Source organism: Pleurodeles waltl, chromosome 7, assembly GCF_031143425.1.
Source record: "Pleurodeles waltl isolate 20211129_DDA chromosome 7, aPleWal1.hap1.20221129, whole genome shotgun sequence".
Classification (NCBI taxonomy): domain Eukaryota; kingdom Metazoa; phylum Chordata; class Amphibia; order Caudata; family Salamandridae; genus Pleurodeles; species Pleurodeles waltl.
The window spans coordinates 214,240,864-214,261,619 of record NC_090446.1 but is presented as its reverse complement, the minus strand read 5'-3'; the positions used below and the strand labels follow the sequence as shown (position 1 = coordinate 214,261,619).

General features: G+C 45.0%; 1 long non-coding RNA gene across 5 annotated transcripts in view; it reads left to right on the top strand.

Moving 5' to 3' along the window:
• The first annotated feature begins 313 nt into the window (after positions 1-313).
• LOC138303975 (uncharacterized) overlaps positions 314-20,756 on the top strand; it is a 140,975-nt gene continuing 120,532 nt past the window's right edge. For all 5 annotated transcript variants that reach the window (XR_011205477.1, XR_011205475.1, XR_011205476.1 and 2 more), the window contains exon 1: positions 314-467. This is a non-coding gene — a long non-coding RNA (uncharacterized lncRNA). The remainder of the gene's footprint in view (positions 468-20,756) is intronic.

Here is a 20,756-nt window from a genome sequence, read left to right as displayed (position 1 = left end):
ACTAATACGCTTCATTTTTTTATTGCGTAGTTTATAGATAAATACACTTCTTGGAGCCTAACCTCCAGGGCGAGCACTCCGGATAACGTGGTCTCTGACTCTTACCTCGCCTACGTCACCTTGTACTGGTTGGTCTGCCAGCTCAGGTATGTTTATTTGAGTAAATCGATAATTGTGTAAACAATTTTTCCTTCAACCCGCGAACATCGCATGCGAAGTAACCAGCAGAACGGAAAACAGTTTCTAGTTTGTCATTTGGAAATACCCCCCCGACTATCTTACACAGAAACACAAATTGAAGGATGGCGTGCTGCCCGTCTCGTGTACACACATGGACGACCCTCTATAGACTCTACGCCGTAGGGGAACGGGACACCTCAGATGTGGGATTTACGATGACGTATTGCGGCCAGTGCGGCGCTGGGGTCGCTGTTCTGGGAGAAGGCGTCTAGTGTCTGCGGGAGCAGGTGTGTTGTAAAGTTCTGGCTATGTTTTCAGCATTGTTAGGGTGACAAGTAATTGCAGCATCAGAGTGGGGGAAATTACAACGTCGGTATTTGTACTTGTAAGTTTTTTTTTTTTTTTTTTTCTTCCTTTTAGCATGACACTTTGCAGGTGTGATAGTGTACTTGGGACGTTGATGTGTTATTTAAGTACAACTATGCATCGGAGAAAGCTGAGAGTCATGTTCCGATTGGCTGAGGGTGGTTATTCGACAGACGAGAAATGCGCAAAGCAGGCCTTTTTTGTCAGTTGGTGCACTCTTTAAGAGCAAGCTCTTTGGCTATCACTGCTTCAGTATTCACTTGCTTTTTCTAATATAACTGACGTAATTTCAGTAGGTAATGATGGTGAGGTCCTTTCTCACCACCCAAGCTGTGCATGCAGAGTTGCAGGCCAGGGTTCATTCTGTATTAGATAATGAAAGCTCTTGTTGTTCTCTGGTATTAAATTGGTTTGGTTATGATGCAGTATAATACATCAGTGTTACTGGTCCTATATTAAGAGTCTATAATGTATCATTATTGGCTGTCCGAGGCACGGCCCCTCAGTTGCAAAGTGATGAATGTTACAATGGGCATGTCAGTCTACGCCATTTTCTTGTGGAGGCTAATGCTGCGCTTCTTGACCAAATGGCATTGTATGGCAACAGCGTTGAGTAACAGAGGTATGGCTGGTTTTTGAATTGCAAATAGTTGCTGGGCTTCCTCACCCGCACATCACTCGCCAGTAGCCTGCACCTATGAATACCCACTTCTCATCCATTTACTTCCTTATCCACTTGTGCGATTTGAAAGAAGCCTCAAGGGCAGGTAGTCTGTGGACTACTTTCTTGCATGCCAGTTTGCAGTCCATGGTAGTCTAGACTTTCTTGCTTTAAGGCTGAATGGGTGGGTTGTTGGAGTGTCCCATGGATCCTCCATATATGCAGGATATTGGTTGGTTTGCTTATAGTGCAGTGAGATATTTCATGAATAGAAAGCAGCAGCAGCTAGGAAGAGTTCACAAAGACTTGCCATCTTCTCTGTGCTGCTCATAGGAGTAGGTGTGTCAAAGCTTTAGTGGTGGGTCAAATGACCTTCAAGACTTTATCACCAGGTGTTTTTGGAGTACCACCACCGCAGAGAAACTAACTGAAGTATACAAAATAGTGATAGATGGAATGCTCGGATTAATCTCAACTACTGGTAATTACTTGGGCCACACCCCAGTCCATTGTTCTCTTGCACACCATGTCACCTCAGCTTCCCATAAGGAGCAGGGACAAGATTATGCATATGACTTAGTCCAATCTGAGATGACATGGTGGGCAACAAACAATGGATTGGGATGTGGCTCAAGTGTTAATTCAAGCATTCCATCCATTAACTGGTTGTTATTGTATTCAATGCCCCAAGTGTGCCGTGTGGCAAGACGTGGGTCCCAGGCTCACTTTGCCACTGGAATCAAGCTGTATTTGTATATAGAGCCATAACTATGGCAAAACTGGTCCTAGCTTGCTTGTGTTCCACTTCGAGGATCTGGCTTGGCAGTTTGAGCTGGACTGTTCCCATAAGGAGCAGGGACAAGACTGATTTGCATACAACTGAGTCCAAACTGGGATGGCATGGTGGGCAAAAAAACTGTGGATTGGAATGCTGCCCAAGCGATTGCCAGTGGCTGAGATTAACTCAAGCATTCCATCCATTACCTTGTTTTTGCATTTGGCCATCTCCGAGAAGGCACTAGCAGTCTTCAGAGTTCTTGCATTCTTGATCTGCTCCACACAATGGTGTGAATTGCATGCATTGATGCCATGGGGCAGTCAGCCTTTATGGGCGTTAAGTAATTTATAAAATAGTACTTGCTTCACCATTAGGAAAGCTTGAGAGCATTTCTTTCAGCCACTAAAGAAGAAAGCCCGTTCTGCTTAAGAAGACTGGCACACCTACTGTTCCCCAAATTGAGAATTTATTGAATAACCCCCTACTGTTTATTAATTACCATTAAGAACCAGTCGTCTTTGCTCCTCAATTAGCAACTGCTGTAGGTGTGTCCCATAGAGCACCAGAGGCAACAGCAGAGCTTTGGTTAGCCATAAATTTGAGTTTTTGTTGGGTATGCGGTTTTGAAGCCATTTTAACAAAGCTGTGTTTAGTTCTTCTTGAAGAAGCCATTGTTTAATATCTGTTGCAAGACTCGAAAAACAGAAGACATTATACACCAACAAACAGAGGGCCCTAATTAATATTTTCTGAAAAGCCAGAACTTTTTGTCTGTTCCGAACATTTGTTAACTATTTTTCTGCAAATTATTTCTGTCACTTTTAATTAAACTGGTCCCGATTTGCAAAACCAGTTACAGTCCATTATTTTATTTTCACTGCAACGTGGTGTGTGTGGACTTTATCCAGCAGCTCGCCGGCCTTTAAGAGGGAAAGCAAGGTACCTGTGCTGTCATTTGTGTTTCTCTATGTGGACATAAATAGCAATTTGTTTTAGCCTGTGTGAAAAATCTAAAGCAAACCGTAATACTGGTTGCAGTGCAACAAGTTCTGTATTGTCAAAGGTGCCGGAGAAAAATACTTTCTGGCTAAATCATGCAAAGACCATTTACCCACTCTTTTCAAGCCGATAACACCCTATGTTTCTCCACTTGACTCAGACCACAGAGAGCCTTGAATACATTAATAAAATAAACAACTATTGATTGTCAGGATAAAGATCAAGGTTAAGGGTTTTGTCTGTGGCCAGGGGACCTTAAAAGGGTGCAAGGCTATCTTTTGCTTTTGGTCTTGCTAAACGATACATTGATTTTGGCAGATTTAATAAATAAAAACAGGCCAGCAAAGAGTGTATAATTGTTGTCATAGAGATCACAAAGTAACGGCCCTTCTTGTTGTGAGTTCACAATCTGAAATTCCTTCCTTTTGAAGTTGTCAGAAGGTTCACTTGGTAAAACAACTTCACGTTGTATTTGTCAGGGTTGACAACCCCGTTTTATTGAGTCTGTCGGAGTATGCAATGTGAAAACCCTTCCAGTGGCATTTTTGCCAAGTTCGCAATGTAAGAGTTTCCTATGGTGTTTTACTAGGAGTCCACAATGGAAGACACCTTCCTATTGCAGCTGGCTACTCTGGATTGTGATGTCTGAGTATAATTGCTAATTAACTCACCAACAACTGTCATTCGAATCATTCTGTTTCTGTGTTAGAGAGGGGATGGATCAAGTAACTCTTTTAGAACTTAAATCTCAGGATAATGAGGTGATGTGGGTCAGGGCTGAGTCAGGAAATCGATGTGGACTAGAATATCAAGCGTTGACTATACAAAAAAACAATCAATGTCCAGCCAATGCTTCTTTAAAAAGAAAAAGTACTGTGGTGAACGTGCCACCAGACATTGCAAACAAAATGTCAAATATTTTTACGATTTTAAGTGGAATTGCAATTTGAAACTCCTCCTAAAGAGACCACTTAGAATAGCAACAGGGACATCAAGTACTGCAGATGAAATATAAGGGCAACTCACCTTGTGCATCTGGTCTGCTTCATTACCTGTCTGGGATTAGGTGACAATATGTTCAATAAGCTCCAGCCCTACAAAACGGCTATGTCCCTATATGTACTGATTGCAACATGTATGCTTTTCACTGTCAGCAAGATTAGGGCTACAGGCTTTGGCAAGTCCACCACAATGTAAAATTAGAAGCCTACTGAGGATCATTTAAAATCAATAAAGTTGATCTACTGACTTCATAAGTACAATAAAAATCACCATGTGGACTCTAGACATTTTAGTCAGGCACGATGTATGTGTTTATGAACATAAAGGATCCTTAAGAAACCAATAAACGTTAACTGCAGCCAGACCTAGAAAGGGTCTTTACTTAAGCAAGAGTTCACAAGGGAGAGACCTTCCCATTGTATTATAACGTAGTTCATAATGTAAAGCCTTTTCACAGTGGTTACAACCTGTCTATTTTAATTCAGAGGGTTAACAATGTAAACCCCATTGCCGTTACTTTTCAAGAAGGTGCTTGGTAAAAGTTCCTCCTCTGGTGTTTGGCAGGGAGCACATAATGTATAACTCATTCCAATGCTTAATTTGTGCTTGTTGTTTCTGGTGCTGAGCACCGGCACTTACTTTTGAGGGCTGGCGCTTAGTCTTCAGCCTCAAGCATTTGCTGATAGCAAAAGACACGTTTAGGAAAGACGGAGGAAGAGAAAAACGAAAAAGCGTCACAATGAGAGAAAGCAGAAAGCTGCAGGTGTGAGCTGAAGGGGCAGGGAGTGGCTTTAAATAGGTTGAAGAGGTCCGAGATGGCTTCGGGATTACACGGCCTTAGTATTCTGTGTTCGTGCATTTAATTGCAGCAGCCGTGTGTTAAGAAGAGGGCTTTGGGCACCGGCACCTTTATATTTACAAATTAAGCACTGACTCATTCCTTTTGTATTTCCCTCATAGTTCAGTTTGATAACATTCAGTGTTAAACTCCTTTCCACTATGGTTGATAGAGGACTTGAATTGTAAAATCGCATGTCTCTGATTTTGTCAGAGATCACAATTTCTTGCCCATTTCTGTCACATTTTTCAAACAGATCGAAATATAAAGCTGCTTACTGTGGTGTTTTTCATGGAATTCACAATGTAAAGACCCTGCCTATGGTGTTCGACTAGGAGTTCACATCGTAAAAGCCCTTTCAGTTATATTTGCTTCAAGAGTTCAGAGTACAAAACATCATCCATTGTATATGACAGTCGGTTCACAATAGAAAATACAATTTTATTGTGTTTGTTAGGAATGTCCCGGTGTTAGGCCACTTTGTATAACTTTAACAAGCAGTGCTGTGTGAAACTCCTTGAAACTGTATTGGTCGTGTCTACACCATCCAGAGCCCCTTACTACTGTATTTGACCTGGAGTCTATCTAGAAACTGTTTCTCTGCAAGCCTTAACAAAATGTAATAACAATCAGCCCAAAAGGTGTAACAGTTTAAACAAATGCTGTTTACAATAACTAGATGCTTGCTTCCTTCATAATATTTCGAGATAAACAGATCAGACCTAAGGCATCTGACTCCACTTCTCCCGGCGAACTAGTCAAGCCTCCAACTTTGGTCGCTGGTTGTCACCATAGCCAGCTTAGGACTACAACGTTGAGCATGTCAGCACTGTTTTTCAAAGAGTGTGCAGCATCTGCCCAATCAAGTCCAGGTTGGAGGAGGCTGGGCAGCTCAATTAACATGTGGGCAGAGCCAACATACTTCTCTAAGTAGTGCTTCTCATGGATCTTTTTATTTTGATCACATTCTACAACTGTATTGTCAAGCCAAACCTAAAAGTGTGGACATGAACATTTTTGCTTTCAGTAGCCGAGGGAGTTCCTTGGGAGGTGGCTTGCCTAATGTGCATGGGCTTGTTCCCTGTAAGAACATACTATGGCCATTGCCTGGTTTAACATTTCTTAGAGCTCTCCAACCATCTTCCCATGCCAATCTCTGTTGAGGAAAAAAATTAAAATCTAATTTCTGTAAAGGTCTCTTGAGAGTCCCAGGACCAAGACTCTGCTACAGAATTATAATGACTGCTTGTACTTTTCAGATTTTACTTTTTTTTTTTTTTTTCCACCAGCTTAAAAGTAAGCAGTAAGTATGGAAAAATGCATTTTCTCATTGTTTTCAGTTTGTCCATGTTATCAATTATGTCTGCGACTCCAATAACTGTGCAATTGACCGCACAAGAGATATAACCGTGAGCCCAAGTTATAGCTCATACTTTTTGTACTGCTCACTGTGCAAGAAACAGTACTGGCCCTGATCTTAGTCCTGTGACAGCTCGGTGGATTGTGCGCTGCATTCACGGAGTGCTAGTAAGTGGCTGAAGAAAACACTGAGCGTCACTTGCATGAAGACCAAGTTCTCAATACGATTATTCACCGTTATTTCATCGAAACTAGGAAGAAAACGTTATTTCCAACTGTTGGTGAGCCTTAAAGGAATTTCAGGCTGCGATGGCAGGGCTCTCAAAGAGGATCTCCGTCGCGCTGGCGCTCTGCTTCAGTAGAGCGCACAACCTTGAGCAAGGAGAGGGAAAGAAGGCAGAGAGGTTGGTGCAGGGGATGTCAGGAAGCTAGATATCTTTTTTTTTTTTTTTTTTCCATTAACAGGCCTTGTTATTCATGGCTTCCTTGTTGCTCCCCTTTTCCTGGTTAGCAGTTGAAAATAGTGACTATTGGGGACCATGTAATATGAAATCGCTGATGGGTTAAAAGTGAAGAACTGAGATGTGTTTCCACCTCAGGTTTCTGAGTGACATTATCAACTGGACCATTCCCTTCATTGTTTATTTGATGTTACTCCGAGCCCCTCCTTGATAAACAGCTCCATTATTTCCTATTACCCATCTACAATTCTATGTACTGTACTTGGCGATCTTGGCCATTAGTGTGAATAACTTTTTTTCTAGCTATCGCATCAAGAATTCTATTAAGGACACGTAGGCGAGGATTAGGCTTTCTCTTTCTTTACTGAAAATTACAGCAGCCAAACAACGTCCGTTAAACAGAAAAACATCTCCCAACACTCCTTGCAGTCCATAACATTCCTAATCCCAGGCTGGTCTCCTATAAATGTCTCTGCCTCCTTACTCCTTCCTCTTTCTTTGCAACCATAAACCGAAGACAACCTGACATCCACGAACGACCATCCATTTTCAAATGCACATCTAGAGCTTTCACACAAGCTTATTATCCAAGCCTATAAATGAAAGAACATTTGCTAAAAAAAAACGATAATGACCATTCATTACATTGGTGGGTACAAAGTAAAATACATGAAAACAGTAGACTATGCATAGACCATAAAACTTATCATGTAATCACATAAATTGCAAGAATATGAAAATTAATCTCTTGACCTCGCCTCTGTGTTCTTAAAAGAATTGAGAATTCTTGACCCAATAACTAGAAATTGTTTTATTCTATGTCAGGATCTGAGGCTTCGGATTATGCTAGTTCAAAGCTGATCCACCACTGCAGATGCCACATCATCAATAGGTTTGTGATAGAAAACCTTAAATGTATTGCAGGATGATCAAACTGTGGCCGCCATAATATCCTCTAAACGATAACCGCCTGCAAAAGACTTAGAAGCCATGGCACCGCGCACAGAGTGTGCTCCAAATGTGGTAAAGTCTATAACCGCTTCCCGCAATAACCATTTGACCGATCTGGCCAAAGTAGCTGATGATACCGGAGCAAAAGGACTCTGAAGAGATATCAATAATTGGCCTCACGTATCTCTGCGAGTCTCTCTAGTACAATCCGCATAAGCTTTTAAACATTTCACAACAGAGAACTTTTGATTATGAAGAAAAGCGGGATGTGAAATGGACTTGAATGCCGTCTTTGTGCGTTTAGATATAGTGAAAGAAACTCTAGAAGGGGTAAATACTCTACCTGCCAAATTCAGGGCTCGAACATCAGACACCCTCCGACAGGAAATTAGACACAAAAGACCAGTGAGTATAGCTGACAACTGTTTATGTGAGAGATCCTCGTCACATGGCCAGTTTCTCAGAAAACGCAAAACAATATCCACGTCCCATAAAGTTGTATACTTGGGCTGAGGGGGTCTGAGCATTCGAATGCCTCGCCAAAGCTTACAAATTAAAGGATGTTTGCCCACTGGATTACCGTCGATATGAGAATGTCCTGCAGAAATAGCTCTTCTAAAATTATTAATGGTCCTATACGCTAGGCCTTGAGTTGCTAAATCCGAAAGAAAATTGACCATCATGTTAACGGGGACCCCCATGGGATCAATACCTTGCTCATTGCACCAATCCACCCATCCTTTCCAAGTGGATTCATAAGAATTATGGGTGGAAGGTGCCCAATATTGGGATAAGAAGAACATAGCATCTTCCGAAATACCTGGCACTTGCCAGCGTCTCATGAAAGTCTCCAAGCCAGGAGGATCAATTGTTCTTGTAAGATTAGAGGATGAAGGAGACCCGACGGATCAGGAAGCAGGGATGGGAAGGCAGGAAGAACCTCTGAAGGAGCACACAAAAATGCTATCGGAAACCATGATTGAGCTTTCTAGAGAGGGGTCATTAAAATGATTTCTGCCCTCTGCCTCATCACATGAGAGAGTGTTCTCTGAATCCTAGTGAATGGAGAAAAAGCATAAAGAAGACTCAGGGGAGGCAATCCTGGAGAAACGCATCCGATCCCAGGGCTAATGGATCCGGTCTCCAACTGTAAAACTGTGGAAGCTGGGTATTGAGTCGAGACGCAAAGAGGTCTGTCGAGCATTTGCCCCATAGACTTGTCTGACTGTAAAAGACAGACTGATGGAGTTTCCATTCGCGGCAGTCCCTCAAAAAATGAGAGTTCCACTCTGCCACCAATTGGAACATCCTGGAATGTACTTCGATGTCACCGAGATTTGAAATTGGAGACAAGTCTCAAAACTCCATGGCACTTTCCACCAGTATCCACAATCTGGTTCCTCCTCAGCGATTTGATAAATCACAATGCCGAGATGTTGTCCATACAAAGGAATATGCAACAACTGGCCTTGTGGGGATGGAGAGAACGAATCACAAACGCTCTTGCAAGGAGCTCCAAACAATTGATATGGCGAGTCAACTCCTCTCGGGACAAGCGCCCCCCCTGTTTCCACTGTTACGCACCAAGCTCCCCAACCCCATTGTCTGGCATCCGATTCTGTTATCTCCGGTGAGGTTTCATAAATGGCCTTGCCGTTCCTCACATTCATGTGATCGAACCACCAAATTATCTCCATCTTGGCTTCGTCCGTCAACAAAATTTGCTCTGAATAGGTCAGCCCCTTGCAAAGATGTAAGATCTTTAGGCGTTGAAGGGCCTGAAAATGCAGAGGCCCCCGAAAAATTGCTTGGAAGGACGAGGCTAGAAGACCAACCAGGCGAGCCAAGGTCCTCAGTGATATAGCCGGAGAGACGAGGGCTCTCTGTAACTCTTTTGATTGAAGCATGTTTCAGTAGAGGCAATTTCAACTGCGCTTTGATGGAGTCTACTTGGAAACCTTGAAATTTGATACATTTCTTGGGGACTGTAACTGATTTGTCTGAGTTTATTAGAAAACCCAGCCCTTGAAGGACCTGAATAGTCCAAGACAGGCGCACTTGCACTAACTCCCTGGTATGGGCCATGATCAAGATGTCGTCTAGATACATAATGAGACGAATGCCTCGCTCTCGTAGGAACTGCACCACTGGGCTTAGCAATTTGGTGAAACACCAGCGGGTAGACGACAGCCCGAAGGGAAGAACAGAGAACTCAAACCACTAGTTTCTCCAGCGAAATTGAAGAAAACGCCGATGTGGGGCAGACACTTGTACTGTTAATTAAGCGTCTTTGAGATCTAATCGAACCAGCCAATCTTTGTCTTCCAAAGGTCTCTTAAGAGATGGATACCCTCCACTTTGAAATGGCGGTACACTATCCAGTCTTTAGGACAGAAGTAGCCATTTGCGTGAACATTTCCTCTGAGGAAGTAGGTCCCACTGTGGCTCGCTGGGCAAAGCCCATATCAGGCAACTGATTTTCTCTAATCAGCGACCCAGAGGGGGTTTGCCCCATCAGTTCACTTTGACCAAACCTCACTAGAGGATGAGTAAAAGACTTTAAAGCTTTTATCAGGGCCTGGTTAACAGAGTCCTGTACATGGTGACCCCAGGCCTGTACTAGTCTTCTTCCCCCCCCCCCCCCCCCCCCTCTGATGCTCATAAGGCATTTCCGTCTCATCGTGGTAAAATTCATCCTCTTCTGCGTAATATGCCATGCTTGGAGGAGCCAGTGGAGTGGAGGAGTTCAACAGAGGTGGAAGAAGAGCCCCAGCATGTTAGAGGAGAAATCTCCTAATCCAGAGAGAGCCGATAACTCTCAAAACAGCATGATTCAAAGGTGGAGGGAGCACATGCACAATTTTCCCTAGGCAAAAGCTTGAAAACATTTTTGCGCCCCATCAGGCGTTCAGGGTGTGAAAATCTGAAGGTGTGTAATGACGGGCAGCACACAAGCCAATCTCTGCCTAGAATCGCAGCCAGAGAACTGATTGCGCGTGCATAAACATAGAAAGAGGACTATGTCTTTTGCGTCTGGCACTCACCCGGCTTCACTGGGGCTGGTTAACCTCGCAAATTCGTCAGGCTAACGGAGCGCTCCCATTAAAGGGGTGCCCCAAGTCACTTAAAATAGAATAAACAAAATAGAAGCATGCCAGTGCTCGTGTCGATTGATCGAATCCCCACCTAGGTAACCAATAAACTCGGTCATCGAGTGAGCGCGACGGCCTGCATGGGGAACAAACAGTTCACTAGCAAAGCGCCGTTCATACCCCCGCTCCCACTCCATGGCCGTAGATACCAATAACATAAGTAAACTTAACAGTTGTAACAATAGCAATATAGGAAGGGAGAACTCATCTCTGGCTGCAAGCAGCAAAGAAAGAGGAAGGACAAAGGAGGCAGAGACATTTATAGGAGACCAGGCCTGGGATTGGGCATGTTATGGCCTACTAGGAGTGTTGTGAGATGTAGTTTTTCTGTTTAACTAACGTTGATTGGCTGCTGTAAATTTCCAGTAAAGAAAGAGAAAGCATAATCCGAAGCCTCCGGTCCACACACTGAATGCAGGATTCGGGATCCAGTTATTCATTGCTGTGATGCAACGGTACAAAACAAAGTTGTTCTTGTACTACTGTTACATCACCAAGGGAAGTGCTCTTTGGGATGTTGGGAGGCTGCACTACATCAAATATTAGATTGTTTTCTATTTGATTGGGAGAGGGCCAGTTAACATCCAGGGTAGGAAAGGTTGGTCAGCAGGACACCAGGTATTATTTTGCTATTTGAGCAAATGTGAGGAAGCTAATGCAGAAGTTGGCAGGACATCAGTTTAAAAAAAAAAAAAATAGAGTAGTGGAAGGGAGATATGTCATTAGGATGGTTGGGGTGGGTTGCAGGACACAGGTGCAGTTTTTATCATGAGGTATTGTGGCTGAGGTAGATGAGTCCATATTGTTCTCTAACCCTGCACTGTTTGCTGACTAGTCAGTGGAAGAGTCCATTCATAACCTAAAATGACATAGAGTCACTGATTTAAGGGATGTTTTTGACTTTGGGGGTCCTGAATGACATCAAATGGATAACAGAAGCAAAGTCATTCAAAGCCCCTTGGCAAAAAAGAGCCCATTATTCATATTTTCCCATTTGTCATTCTGTATAGTCCAACCTGTCACCCTAATCTCACTTTTGGTGGGCAGACACCCACTGCCCCAGGCTATTAGATGCTTGTTTCTCACTTTCACTGAATGTAAAACAAAGGCAGCAATGTTACCTTCTGCTTTGTGAATATTCTAAATGTCAATAAACTTGACATACAAGATGCTAATACATTTTAGATTGTTCCATAATGTGAATTCTGTAATTTAATGAATGTAATGGTCACTGTGCTAAATTGTTCTTCTTATTTCCATTCTTAAGGTAAAACTCACAACTGCTTTGCCTAATTTTCCTCCAGTTTTATCTTAAATATTACATCACATTGTCCTAGACTTTATATTTTGTCCTTGCAACTGCCTCTTAGTGGCATTTGCAAATCTACAGCAGAATTGTTCAGACAGTAGGTAGGAGGGGTTGGTTAGATGTTTCACAGTTCTTTTGTTTGATGCTATTAAAAATAAAATGTCTTCAGGCCAGTAAAGCTAGGTTTGGGTGGGGAGAATAGACAGGTGAATAGACTGATATTCACACTGAAAGAACTGATTACCTTCCTGTATTAGTATTTTCCGAGTCATGTGCATCACCACAGAGGTGTGTATGTGATAGATTAAAGATAACCCAGCATAATCAAACTTTTATAATTTCTAATGAAAGAGGCTTCGCAAGCTGTACCAAATGTCTTGTGCTACACCTGGGGTCAAAATCCAGCAGTGTGTAGGCTGTCACATGGGAGATTTCAGTGTTCCTACGCTGTAAACACCCCATCCTGTGTATGTCATCTACACCCCACTTCACCATATTACATCTGCATCAGCTAACCCTTCCATGTTCTAAAACTTGCCCACCCACTTTTCACCACTACGTACATCAAGTATTTCAAAACGAACACCTTTCAACTCTGTTTAATGGTGGTTCGGTTCAGCCCTGTCCCCGTAATGCGATAATCAGATTTTTCATGGTGCGTTATGTCAGGAAGTATCCTGTCATGATGCTATAGCGGTCCATGACCTCCAGAGAAGTACTGTTTTGCGTCCTCCACGGAGAGGTCCCCTATCCGTTCAATTTCTGCATCTCTCCCCGATGCTATATCACAGTGTAGGGTCTCCTCCAGGAGTGTCACCAATTGCCAGATAGAGATCAGTGGCAAGTGTGGGGGGTGGGGACTGATGTGCTATTCTCATCTAGTTTGGGAGGAAGGGGGTTCCCAAAGAACCAATAGCTATTTGTGTATGTGTGTCCTATCATTGGATGTGTGTTCATTCTGGGCAGCAGGTCCAGTGCACTGGCTAATGTATCTCAGTTGGGTAGCACAGCTCATAGTTGGGTGGGTGCAAAGGCCCCCCCCCCCCTCAGTAAGCGGTCACTTGAGTGCCACACTTGCCCATACCCCACACCAGTTGGAGGCAGTGTAGATCTCTGAGGAAGCGTTTGGTGGTGTAAGCAGTAATGCTGCAAAGAAATAAAGTAGGCGTGGGAGGATAAGCATCTTGGAGATGGTCACTCGGCTCACAGGGGATAGAGGTAGGGACTACCAAAAGGAAAGGGACCTGCGTATGAAGCCTTGAATACATTTCCTTCCATGACACGCTTGTCCAAATGATAAATCTGCATAGCCAGATATTTGAACATCACGGTGCCATTCCAGCCTAGACTGCGGCAAGGGCCCTCTATTGTGTTAAGGAACTGGGTAGAGGGGGAACAGGCAGGGCTTAGACCAATTTATCCAGAGGCTGTCTTTTGTACACATGGGCGACCTTCTTCGCCGTATGGGACACGTTCTCTGATGTAGTATTCACAATGACGTACCCAGTGTGGCTCTGGGGATACTGTTCTTTGAGATGGCATCTAGCGTGTGCGGGAGAAGGTGTGTAATAAAGTCCTGGCTTTGTTCTCAGGATTGTATGAAGCACAAGTAATTTCAGCATCAGAGTGGGGAAATGACAACGCCAGTATTTGCACTTGGAAGGTTTTCTTTTTTCAAACTGTAATGCTTTGCTTGTGTGATATGTATTTGGAACATTATGATGAGTTATTTAAGTAGAGCTACGCATCAGAGAAAAAGCTAAGAGTCCCGTTTTGATTGGTTGAGGGTCAGTATTACGTCACAGATAAGAGCTTTGCAAAGCAGGCCTTTATTGTTAAAGTACTGTGAGATGTTTCCTGAATAGAATGATCAGAAGCTAGGAAGACCTCACAAAGACTTGCCATCTTATCTGTGTTGCTCATAGGAGTAGGTGTGTCATGGCTTTAGTGGTGATCGAATGACCTTCAAGTCTTCATCACTACCTCAGAGAAACAAACTGAAGTATACAAAACAGTGATGGATGGAATGCTTAAATTAATCTTGGCCACTGGTAATTACTCAGGGCCACACCCCAATCCATTGTTAACTTGCACACTGTGTCAGCTGTCTTTACATAGGACAGATTTGTGACGTGCTGTAGTACTCAGCACAGCTGAAATGTAAGGAAATACGAACAGGTAAAACCTATATTTTGTTGACCCTGAATTAAACACCTCATGTTATATACACGTTAGTTTATCTGAAACATTATTTTTAAGTGCCCTCCTGCTCACTGTGTTCTGTAGTCCAGGTAATGTAAAGGTATCGGCTCATGGGCCATGGAAGTGGTGGGGTGAGGGGGGTTATGGTGGGAATAAACATTTATTTTAACAAAAAAAAAAAAATCACCTGCCTCCTCCGCCGCTCCTCTGTCCCTCGATGCTCCTCGCTGCAGGCACAGGCTCCCAGCCTGCCCTGCGCCAATCCTGACGCTGCTCAGAGCAGCGTCAGGATTGGCTGGGAGTGCCAAACCGGGGCGCTCCCATACAGACTGGGAGTCTGTGGAGGCTGGCTCCGGCCCAGCAACACAGTTGCTAGGCTTGAGAGAGCCTACAGCGCATGTGTGTGTGGCAGGCCAGAGACAGCCGGCCAATCACACATGTGCTGTGAAGCGGGAGGGCTGAGCACTCCCCCTCGGTGCACGTCACCCATGGCCCGCCCCTTTAAAAGAAAACAATAATAAGCATATTTTATTATCATTTTCTTTAAAAGGTTTTGCAGTTGCCGCTGGTGGTGGTGGTGGTGGGGTGGCTATGCTCCTCCGCCCAAACGGAGGAGCCGTCATTGCTGTAACTACAGTCAAACTCTATACATAAGTTTCGAAAGATAACCCTAATCGAAGTGAAAAGCATACTTTTAAACTATCACATTGATATAGCAGCTCTCCACGTACCACATGGAACAACGTTGTTGTGACTTCATGTATTATGCTTCTATCCTACTTGACTTCAGCCTCAGTTTGGTGTGTGGATAGCTGCATAAAGTATGTTTCACTGAGTCACGTAATGAGTAGCTCACTAGACCTTCATCAGGAGAGCTTTGTGAGTTATACTTGGGTGGAAATGTGAACTAGGAGCTGAAATAAGGCCTACACTTGTCGCTGGACAGTCTTCACAAAGCCATAGGAGATGGCCTAGTGCTGAGCTGTGTTCTGAGACGGCAAAACAAGGGCCTGACTGCAAGACACAATGATATACAAGATTGAATGGGCATGAAAGTGGGAGCTTAAAAAATGTCACTTAAAAAATTCTATTTTCTGTTCACGCCACAAAAAAACAGTTTTGTCGAGAATGTACATGCTAAGATGCTGGAAAAGTTACTGTACCCCGATCATCTTCCACTTCCCTTTAAATCCCAGTGAAAATATGGAACCATGTGCCAAGCACTAACAATGCCCGGTCTTCGTAGGAAGCCCTCTTAAATGAAGGTTGATGTTGACTTTAGGTATCCGAATTCAGTTAAAATGAGAGTCTAATATTGTTTTTTGAGTGGTTGATTGTAAAGTCTGTTTAGTTAGATTGTGGGCTGGGGGTTTCTGAGATGTTCGCTGTTATTGCGGCAGAATAAACAAGCAGAGTATTTGCAATCTATGTTTCCTGGATCTGTAAATGCTAGATTTCCATTGTGGCCAAATATATAGGTGACAATAGCAATTCAAGACTAGTTTACCCACAAAACACAATGGTGCTTGGGTATGGCCACGGCAGCCAAGAAGGTGGTCACTTGCCTGTGAGGCTCTGGTGCTGGGAGCCCACTAACCGGATGAATCACCTTGAACTACTAACATTATCTATGCCACGGACATGCAGATTTAATCATCCCAGGGCACAGAATACAGGTTCAAAGGCACCCGACCTGCCTGAGGGGAGGTCTGTATAGCCCGATATCATCTCAGGGGCCTGCAGCGATGGGGCTGTGGGTAAGGCAGAGACCATTGGGTCTCGTCATAGCGGTGGGCCTCCCCTCCTGCTTTTCTCACACTGTTACTGATGTTTTGGCTGCGGACGAGGTGCTCCTTATCTCCGATCCTCTGCCGGGAAACAGCCATTACAATGTGTCTGTTTCCCCTACTAGCCCTAACCATGCATGCGTTACAATGCATGCGTCATTACAACAAATAACCTTTACCACGCATACCATTACAACAATTGTAGTAGTATTCATGGTAAGGGCTATGCTTGGTAATGATGAAGAAGGCTATCGGCATCGTTAGATGGTACAGAAGGATCATTCCGTTTCCTCAGAACGAGCGGAGATGTGCCTTAGGAGTAAGGTAAGTGGGATTAGGTCTGTGGATGGGGAGGACTGTTTCAAGGAGGGGGTGGTGGGGGTTATGTTTTAGGGTGGGGGCAGTTTCCAGGTTAAGTACGGAGGGAGGGTTAGGCTTGGAGGTGGAGGGGTCTATTTTAGGGAGGAGTGGAGGGTGAGGGGTTAGGTTTTAGGTCGGAGTTGGTTTTTGGGCTTAGCGCGGGGGGATTGGGTCTGGGCTACTGTTTTAGTGAGGGGTGGGGGACAGAGGTGGGGGTTAGGTTTTAGGGTACAGGGTGGTTTTCAGCTTGGGATGCTATTTGGCCTGGGGGTACAGTTTTAGGGAGAGCTGGGGGTTTAATATTTTATGGCAGGGGAGCGGTTTTCAGGTTAAGTGCGGAGGGTTGGGCATGGGGGTTTGAGGGTGGGGAGATAGGTTTCAGGGCAGGGGACGGTTTTTGGACTTAGGGCTTAGGGATTGGGTCTGATGGTGGGGGGTACTGTTTTTAGTGATGGGTAGGAGATGGGGTTAGGTCTTAGAGCAGGGTGGTTTTTCAGGCTTGGGGGGGCAATTGGGCTGGGGGGAGGGGTACTGTTTTAGGGACGGGAAAGAGGTTATGATTTAGGGTGGGTGAGACATTTTTTCAGCTTACGGCTGGGAAGAATTGGGCTTGGTGGGGGGGAACTGTTTTAGGGAGGAGGTAGGGGGTTAGGTTTTAGGGCGGGGGCTCTGTTTTTGGGATTAGGGTGGGAGAGATGGGTCCGGGGGTACTGTTCAAGAAAGGGAGAGGGGTTTCAGGCTTGGGAGGTATTAGGCCTGGGGAGGGGGCTACTGCTTTGGGGGGGGGGGTGGGTTAGGATTTAGGGTGGGGGAGACTTTTTTCGGCTTAGGGCGGGGAGCATTGGACTTGGGGGTGGGGAGGTACTGTTTTAGGGAGGGGGTAGGTTTTGGGTGGGCGGTTTTCGAGATTAGGGTGAGAAGACTATTTTAGGGCTCAGGGCAGGGGATAGGTTGGACAAATTTAGGGTTCGGGGGAGGGAGGGGAATTTTTTTATGGATGGTGTTGGGAGTCACGCTAGGACCTTTACCACACATATGCCTTTAAAACACATGCTTTTACAACATAATTTGTTGTAAAGGCATGCATGGTAAGGGAAATGCGTTGTAATGGCATTCTCGGTTTAGACACACGTGGTAACGACATGCATTGCAACGAATGCATGGTTCCGAGATGCAACCCCTCTGCCTGACCATCCTCGATCCTGAACCCTGTCTCTTCCTTGAAGTTGTTGTGGTCGGGCCACCATCACACAAGGTCTCCGTGGCTGGGTACTGTGACTGGATGAGTGCCCGTCTACTGTGTGGGGGAGAAGTCTACAGGAGGATTTTCACCCCACCTCTAGGCTGCGCTGTCTGCTTGGGGGGGGGGGGGGGGAACATTGCTGGCCCCGGAAGTGGAGGCGGGGTATTGCTATATGGCCTGCCCTGATACTGCTGCTTGAAAGTCTACTCTCCTGGGTGCGATGTAAGTGGGAGGTTTGTGTGCCCTCACAAGTAGCTGACTACTGGACTCTAGGATGACTATGCTGGATTATGGGCCCACTGGCACTCATTCATCCTCACCTTGCAGGTGCGGTGTTTTGTGACTGCAAGGCACACTGCATGATCCACCAGCCCTCTCTGGCGCTGCTCCTTGGAAGCTCCCTATGTGGATGCACTGAATTACGCCTCTGCAAGATACCGCTGCAGTCCTATAAACAGAGGAGAACTGTGTGGTGAAATTTCAACACCATTAAAGACATGGGAGAGACTGTCACTCCTTCATTGCTTGCAGCTGGTTCTCCAACCCCTTCTTCTCGCCTCCATTATTGGAAGCCCAGAGGCTGCCGTTTTGGACCTCTGTGCCATCCCTGATCTATCAGAACAGTGCTCTTGATAGCCTTCTTTCCCCCATGGCCTACCTGCCATCCGGGTCCCCCCTGGCTTTATACTCCATGATGGGTCGGAACGATCCAAAGCAGCGTAAGCTTCTCTTTGACCACTGTGCGACCATGGCACCCGATACAAATGAATCTATGGACAAGGTGGAGGGTCCTGATGCTTCCAGCGCCACAGCGGCCATACTTGCTGAACTCAGATAAGGCTTCCGTTCCATTGATGCCTGCCCTGATACTCTTGCGGGGCGCATTGATCATAGGGGAGAATGCCTGGACCACCAGAAGACTACAATTGATAGAGTGGAGGGGCACATCTCTGGTCTTGATGGAACAGGAACCATTATGAAGTGACTCGAAAAGATGGACCTGCCCTGAAGACCATGACGATCAAGAACGAAGACATAGAAGCACAGTCCCACAGGAACAATATTCGGATTTTGGGAATTGCTGAGACCACTAACATGGGGAGGCCAGACACATTTGTAGAAACCCTGCTCACTGAGTTAGAATTGTGATTTACTGGATGTCTTTAATCCGGTCTGGGAGGGATGGGTGGGAGATGGGTTTTGTTGTTTGTATTTTGGTTTTTGTACTTCTGTTGCAGCTCAGCCTTATCCATGCATTCACACCATATTGCACCTCTGTGGCAGACGACAAACTACAATGTAAGTGCTCTAGAACTATAAAGCTACAGTGCCTAACCTGAATTATTCATGGTTTAAACAATCCCTGGAAGTGAAAGCCTGTTCAAACATACCTCGCCAGACATAGGAATAATACTTGCCTTACTTCAGAAATCCCACCTATCCCCCGAGACACTTGCCAGTTTGCTAGTTCCTGAGGCCATAACAGTTTTTTTTCTGTTTTTATAGTTCCTACTCTCATGAGGTCTGTATACTTATACACAGAACACTCCCTTTCACTTACACATCACATGTCGCTGACGAGGATGGCAGATTTCTTCTCGTCACCGACTCTTTGGCAGGCAGAACCGTCCTGATGATTCTCTATGCCCCGAAAATAGATGCTCCTGAGTTTTATTATCTTACTACCTTGATCTCACGTATTCCTGCAGACCTTTTTCTTCCTGGTGGGAACCTCAGTATCACACATCAAGCTCTGTTAGTTTGTACTGGACCACCCTTAAGAGCTAAATCACGATTGCTTCTCACACTTTAGGAACTAATTAATACACTCTACCTTTCTGATGTGTGGTGGTCTTGCCATGGGCTGCACATTTAACTCTGCCCCTCATAACCTTTGGTTGTGCGATTATTTGTTCATCCCGCGGAGTCTTTTAATGTGGATGCAGGGCATAGAACATATGCCTCATGCTCTCGGGCCATGCTCCTCTTAATTCACACTTTGCACTACCACACTCACGCTTTACTCCAAGGCAGTGTCGGTTCCCAGAGCTTGCGCTCTTTGATGCTGCTTTTCGTTCATACCTTCTCATGGCCATTAATGAATATTTTTCTGTGAACTTGGACTCTGTCTCTAAATAGGCAGTGGTGTGGGAAGCCTTTAAGGGTTACATTAGCTGGTGGGGGCCTGTATTTCTATGCATTCTGGTGTACTAAAGAGCACACAAGGGGATCTGGCCCTGGTGGAGAGGGATCTAAACTCTGATGACCCTGCTGCTACAGCAGAGGCTCCAGGTCAGGTGGCACACAAGCAGACGCTGCTCCTTCAGGAGTTTTGCAACCTGGCCAACCGTGAGGTGAAGTTTCTTGGTAAGTATGCCCGTGCCCGGCGATACGGCGAGGGTGACGGTCCCACTCGTACCCTGGTCCATATATTGCGTCCCAACTATCAAGCAATGTATATTAGGCCTTTAAATATTGCTGATGGCATTGAGATTACATAACACTTCCCTTAACCTTCTGGACTACTATCATACTTTATACATCTTGCGCCATACAGTCACTAATGGGAAATGGCGTCTTACCTATTTGAAATTTCCATGGGCTGGCTCTCAAGTGGCCAGAAACAATTCCTAGCAGCCCCCCTCATGCGGGAAGAAAGCTCACTGGCCATTGCCTCCATAAGTGGGTCTAAGGCCCCTAGACTTGATGACTTCGTTGGTCATTTCTACAAAGCCTTCAAATCAGCCTTGGTCCCGCACCTCTGAGGTGTAGCAGAGGCCTTTGAGAATGGTATATGTCCGCCCACCATGGGAAGCCGTAGTAAAACTTCTCAAACCTGGCAAGCCACCACACCTTTGCACCTGGTATAGGCCTCTACCCCTCCTAAACTTTGATAACAGGATGTTAGCGAAGGTTATCGCCTCATGACTGGCGCTTTTGATGGAAAGCATCAGACGGGATTCATACCGCACCGCTCCACCACCATCAACTTGCCTACCATATTTGCAATAATTAACTAGCTCAACCCCACCTTATCTCTGCAGCTGTTGCACTACTGGACACAGAGAAGGCATTCAACTATGTTGTGCGAACCACACTTGCAATGTT